Below are 5,901 nucleotides of genomic sequence, written 5' to 3'. Positions count from 1 at the left end.
ATCTTGACATCAGCCATTCCACCATTTTACCTCTCTGAAGTAATTTCAACAAAGGGGGGTGTATCACTAGTTATTAGGGGTCCTAATTTTTTCCTTCATTTTTGTTTGATGAGTAAAAATATGTTAATTTATATTGTTTAGTTACAATTAATCAATTTCTTTTCCAGGAATGAAAAAATCAAATTAGACATTGTTATGTGAACATTTCAAAGAATTGTCCATTTAATGGGATGACCTAACTTTTTCACATGACTGTATAGGGGTTATGAATCTATATCATTATATGATGAGAACAATAGTTTGAACTAAATGTCTTGAAAGGGTATAATTTTTTATGAACAAGTGTTTCACAGTACATAATACAAGAAAAGATACATATCTACTATAGAATACAGTGAAAGGACAATACTCACAGCAAGGGTAGTCTCAGCATTGCGGGGCGTGACAAATGGCTTTAGAAAGTTTAAATGTCCACTTTTGTTTAGAAGTGAGGGCCTTGTCCCCACTCCCACTTGGTAGAGGTCTCAGCAGACGGCAAAACTCTGTCCTGAGAGACATGCTGCGCGTCAGCAACTGGAACATACATTGGGTAGCATTAGTTATACATTTTCCCAGTTTGTGCAAAGCTAGATTTCCTCTCTCTCTCATTCAGTCTTTCAATCGTGCTCTTGTACAGTAATGTCAATATCAAACATTAGCACATAATGCCATTCAATACAGTGGTGGAGTACGCCGGTTTCACATAGCAAGCGTGATCACTGGGCAGCACGTTTACGGAGAGCGTTTGCTGTGCGTGTCCATTGTGCTTTCACACCGGCTGCGTTTGCAGCGCATACTGTCCAGATTAATAACAGTATAAAAATATCAAGTTCACATTATTTTACATGCATTAATGAGCAAAACCTCTTCAAGATGCTTTTTGACGGTCAGTGTAATTTATATAACTGTGATTTGTACAACCCACATTGTTTTCGTGCTGTTCTGGTCCATGTGAATGACATACATAGACACAATACACAATTATAGACATTAAAAGCCCTTGGCAAATTATTAAATCTGTTTCTCTTAAGTTTTAGGATGAAATAAAAAATTCACTCAACGATTGACAGCATGAAGCAGTCGATCGTGTTTCCCTTTAACAGTTTAAGCTTAAGATTTATATGTAATATTTTATGTATCTGTTTCTTTGAAGATTATTAAAGCTCCCATTCTGTCTGTGATTTTGAAGCTTTGATTGTGTTTACAGTGGGCAATATAACATGTGTTCATGGTTATACGTGTAAAAAAATGCGGTATTTTTCACACAATTGACTTATCTGTATAGTGCTGTTTTCACTGTCCTCAAAACAGGCTGATGTCTTCCTTGTTATGTGAAGTCCCTCCTTCAGAAATACGTATCGAGTTGTTCGAGTGTGTAGTTTGTTTAGTGTGTTGTGATTCGATAGCAGCTTAGCTTAGCAGAGCCATTTGAGCCAAAGCTGGTGACTGACGTATTCATATGGGCGGAGTTTAGTCAACAAACTGTTTTACTGACATCATTAAAGCAGGAAATAGAGGGCTGTAGTCCAAACCGGCCGTTTGTTGTAGGCTTTGAAAGAGGAATTCTATTGAAGAAAATATATCGCCTGGCAGTGCACTTTGAGCTTTATCATTTTACAGCTATTATTTATGCTATTATAGCAACATTACACAATAGGGTTTAAAAAATGGCATCAGGAAGAACGTGACCTTTAAGATATATGAGGACTCATTTGCTGGGCAGAGAGTGAATGACAGCACAGTCTTCTGGTGTTTTTAAATATTTCAAATATTTCATATTTTCTTTCAAATTGCTGAAAGTCATGACTGTTTGAAACACACTTGGAGTCACGTTTATGTGTTATGGTAAAATTACACTTTTTTGCGTGAATCCACGACCATTGAAAGCATAAACAATGCACTGTCACACTTTAATTGAGCGTGCTCACGCTTGCGGTGTGAAGAATGTAAGCACATACCAGAAAACATTAGCACGTTATGCCATTCAATAGAGTGGTAGAGTTAGCATGTTAGCACATACCAGGCATGTCGATGGCTTTGGCAATATGGGTCCACTTCTTTTCTTTTTTCACTCTGTCGTGGTATGAATGGCAGTTTACATCAAAAAGTTAGCATAAGTCAGCATGTGGCAAGCGTCCATCATAACAAAAACATTTTCACGGGTTACTGGATGTTGGAAACGGGTCTTCAAGGGCTCACAGGGGTCTGCTTTTAGATCACACCCAAGTTTGGTGCACATACTGACATTTGATGCATTGCCATCCATTGTCATGCACACCACCCTTATCTGACGATGATGGAGCTCTTCTAATGCATGTTCTACTAACACTTTCTGTGATTCTGGTGTGAGGGACTTAGTCAAATAATATGCAATTCGAGCTTTCCAATAACCTTGAAGCCCAACCACCATAAACACAAGGGCCTCGGAAGCTATGTCAGTCTACTTCAATTGATCCCCCATGTCCACATATCCAAACATTGTTTGTGTCTGGATCATGTTGGATGTGATTTTTTATGGACATGGCATCCAGCATCAGAGTGACACATTCATATTTGTCCTCATCTTCCTGACGCTGTCTTTCCAGCATGTCCAACATCATTTTATTAAGACCAGGTCTGGTGTCAAGAGAGCTCAGCCACCTTGTTTAATTCAAAAGTAGACATTTAACCATGTAGCCATTTAAACCACTTACTCAAGCGTCCCTATGGTGGACACTGAACATACTAAAAATATCTTTAATATGACTATGTAAACACTGATTTTACTTTGGATAACTTTCGCCCGATCTTTCCCCTACTTGCCCCTTTAAAAAACATATTTGACACCTTTAATCGTCATTGGCAGCCTGTGATTTAACCATTCATGATAATATTGCCTGTAGTGCTTAATGTAATTCAGTGTAAAAACAGTGTAAACGTCATGTAGAATAGCTTTGCAATGAACTGAGATGTGGCAGGTGAATATGTAGAGTATTTCTCAAATAGTGATATGCTTTTGTACTAGGCAAATGGAGCGTAAGGGCAAAATCTCTCTGGGCCTTGTGTGTACTCTACACCTTGCCTCGACAGGAGATGAACTGAAAGATCTTAAATTCAATTAGCAGAAATGATTCAGTAGGTCTCCTATTAAAATTAACTAGGAAGTCAACAAAGAACATATAATACACAAAATATTCAATAGAATAATTTTACTTTACCCGAGTAGCATTCAAGTCTGTCTTTCAGCTCTTCATTGATGAGATTTTTCTCCTTCAGTTCCTCCAGAAGATCCTGCATGTTGTTCTTGGCCCTCTATTCTCTTCTCAAGGCATTACTCTTATCCCGCTGCAGTTTTATCAGTCTCACTGAGGCTAGTTAAAGTTTGGCCTTTATAGCCTTAGAGGAAGCAGGCAATGCATATAAATGGTCAGTGGCCTGTAGCTTGCACTGCCACTTGTGCCTCAACCTCCTCACTCTTCTCTCTGCAGTGGTTCCCTGTTGTATTGGCAAAATAAACAAATAGTGTTACGGAAATTAATAACTTTTTTAACAATTCAACCTTCACTTTTCAATTCTGTGAGCCTGAATACATTTTTAGGTGTTCTACAATTCTTAGACTACTAACACCATTATAGATCTTTTTTTCATTGCTACTGACTTAAATAAAGTAGTTTTGAGCGTCTAAAATGTGGTGTAATAGACAACTAATTATACAACTTGCAGAAACAAAAAACTAATCACATTTAATGGTGGAATCAGCAATTTCAGGCCCAAAAAATTAATGATCACATTCGTCAAATCATTCCTAATGATTCGCTAGCTGCCCGTCCTATAAGCAGATGATTTCTCCTTTAATCACATATCTATGTTGATATATCAACCTTATACATCTTAAATTATTGTTGGTCAATAATACAAATACACATACCCTTTGAAGATGTGCTGGAAAGCTGAAATTGGATGGCACAACACCATCTTTTATCTGCACAGTGTGCCCGGTCCTGTCAAAGTCCTCTGTTTTAAAGTGATCACTGCAGATCAGTGTCCGGTCAGTGGCAGCAAAACTGTCCCTTCTTGGGGCAACTTCCAACTTTTTCCTCCTCTCTGCAGTTTAAGGAAACTTTAAAGAGCCACACAGATCCAAAATCGAAACTGACCTGTATTGCAGTGTGTCATGTAGCTGTCCATCAATGTAAAAAATGTGCAAAGTAGTTGAACCAAAAAGTGCACGATTAATAAAGTTATTGACTTCTAAAGTAGGGAGTTGACTTTGAATCGCTGAAACGAGTCGTTATTTGGATTGGATCTCATGCCTGACTTTTTCCACGTCACACGAACACTTCCACGTCACACGAGATACTAATCTCCGCCTACAGCCTTGCCTGCGGGAGAAACTAAAACTATGACCTGCCCACAGCTAGTTAGTGTGTAAACATCAGCTCACGCTGTGTTTTCAGTTTGTGTTGTTTTCACTACCAAAGGAGACTTTTTCAAGGAGGGTGATACTAAACGTGTCTGGCTGTGAAGAATCTGTGGTTAAAATTAATTTTTAACAGAGGGATTTAGACGTTTGGCAATGAAAGATGGTTAAGTACCCACTTTATTTGGAAAAACATGCATCTCCTAACCATAAACTGTAAGTATGATTATAGCTACATACTTGCTTAAATGAGTTTAAAATGTCTATCGTCGTTTTTATTGCTTGGATTAATGATAAATGATATCAATGTTTAAACTCTTAATATACTGTCAGAGAGTCACGTTAGCAAGCAGTTAACGCATGCTCACTTACGGTTGTGCTATGACCTGGTTAGTTTACATAAATGTTTAAATGAGTGTAAAATTGTTAGTTTTTATCGTCGTTTTAATTGCTTGGAATAATTATGAATGTTGTGTATTGATGTCGATAATGTCTTCTCAGTAAATCATGTTAGCACTAGGTCAATAGATGTTGCACTATTGTTGGTCTGTGCCACTGATCTGTGATCTGTGCGAAGACTCTGTCAGTTGACCAATCAGAGCAGAGTAGGCTACTAAAGGTGGGGAGTCGTCGAACGGCTTCACACGAATCGTTTGGGGATCTCTAAGAAATGGAGTAATTTTAAATTTATATTTTGGAAAATTACAGTGTTTTTGACCTTGCATGCATTTAAACCTGTTGTCCGGGACTTATAAACAGTGATAGTACGCTTAAAATTGGCTTCCTACTGGCTCTTTAAAAAAGTGAGAAATGTACCCATAATTATTGTCAACATTTTAAATCCATCTTTCCATTTGAGGGAAAGGACACAAGTACACAGATTATCATATTTTGGGGGTAATTGTATGCAAGTATATAAGATAACCACACTAAAAACAATATTCAAACATTCAGTGATTATTTAAACAAACATATATTTTAAGCCTTGTGTTAACAACAATCTAGCAATATTATTATGTCATAGGAACCCAGCTGCTCATGTGTAACAGGACCTGTATTGTACATACTTCCTCTAAGTAACTAATGATTATTCTAAAAATAATTCATAATATTGTAATATCTGACAGGTGAAAGGTGATCCCTCGGGTTATTGTTTCGAGACAACGGCGGTTACAGCAGCCATAGGCGGCACAAGAGTTTGGCATCTTGTCAGAAGTTTCCTGAAGAAATCATAATTTAAGAAGTTTTAACAAACCGACCAGATAGGAACTCATGTGTATATTAACATTATATTGAAAAAAGCGTAATTCTGCCTCGCCCAAAATTACTGGGCAAATGAGCCAAGAAAGCCATGATACAAAAATAAACTGTCTGACTATAAGTGAAAACCTGTGATTTCAACACATTCAAGCAACCAGAATTAGAACCACGTTAATAAAGTTTGTAAGAAAACAAACAGTTTG

General features: G+C 37.4%; 1 pseudogene; it reads right to left on the bottom strand.

The window, feature by feature from the left end:
* Positions 1-3,094: 3,094 nt before the first annotated feature.
* On the bottom strand, positions 3,095-5,643 carry LOC141369106 (THAP domain-containing protein 6-like; annotated as a pseudogene).
* Between the last annotated feature and the right edge of the window lie 258 nt (positions 5,644-5,901).

The sequence above is a fragment of the Misgurnus anguillicaudatus genome, chromosome 12 (assembly GCF_027580225.2).
Source record: "Misgurnus anguillicaudatus chromosome 12, ASM2758022v2, whole genome shotgun sequence".
NCBI lineage: Eukaryota > Metazoa > Chordata > Actinopteri > Cypriniformes > Cobitidae > Misgurnus > Misgurnus anguillicaudatus.
Note: the sequence above shows the minus strand (reverse complement) of the source record. Positions and strands in the feature narration are given on the sequence as shown.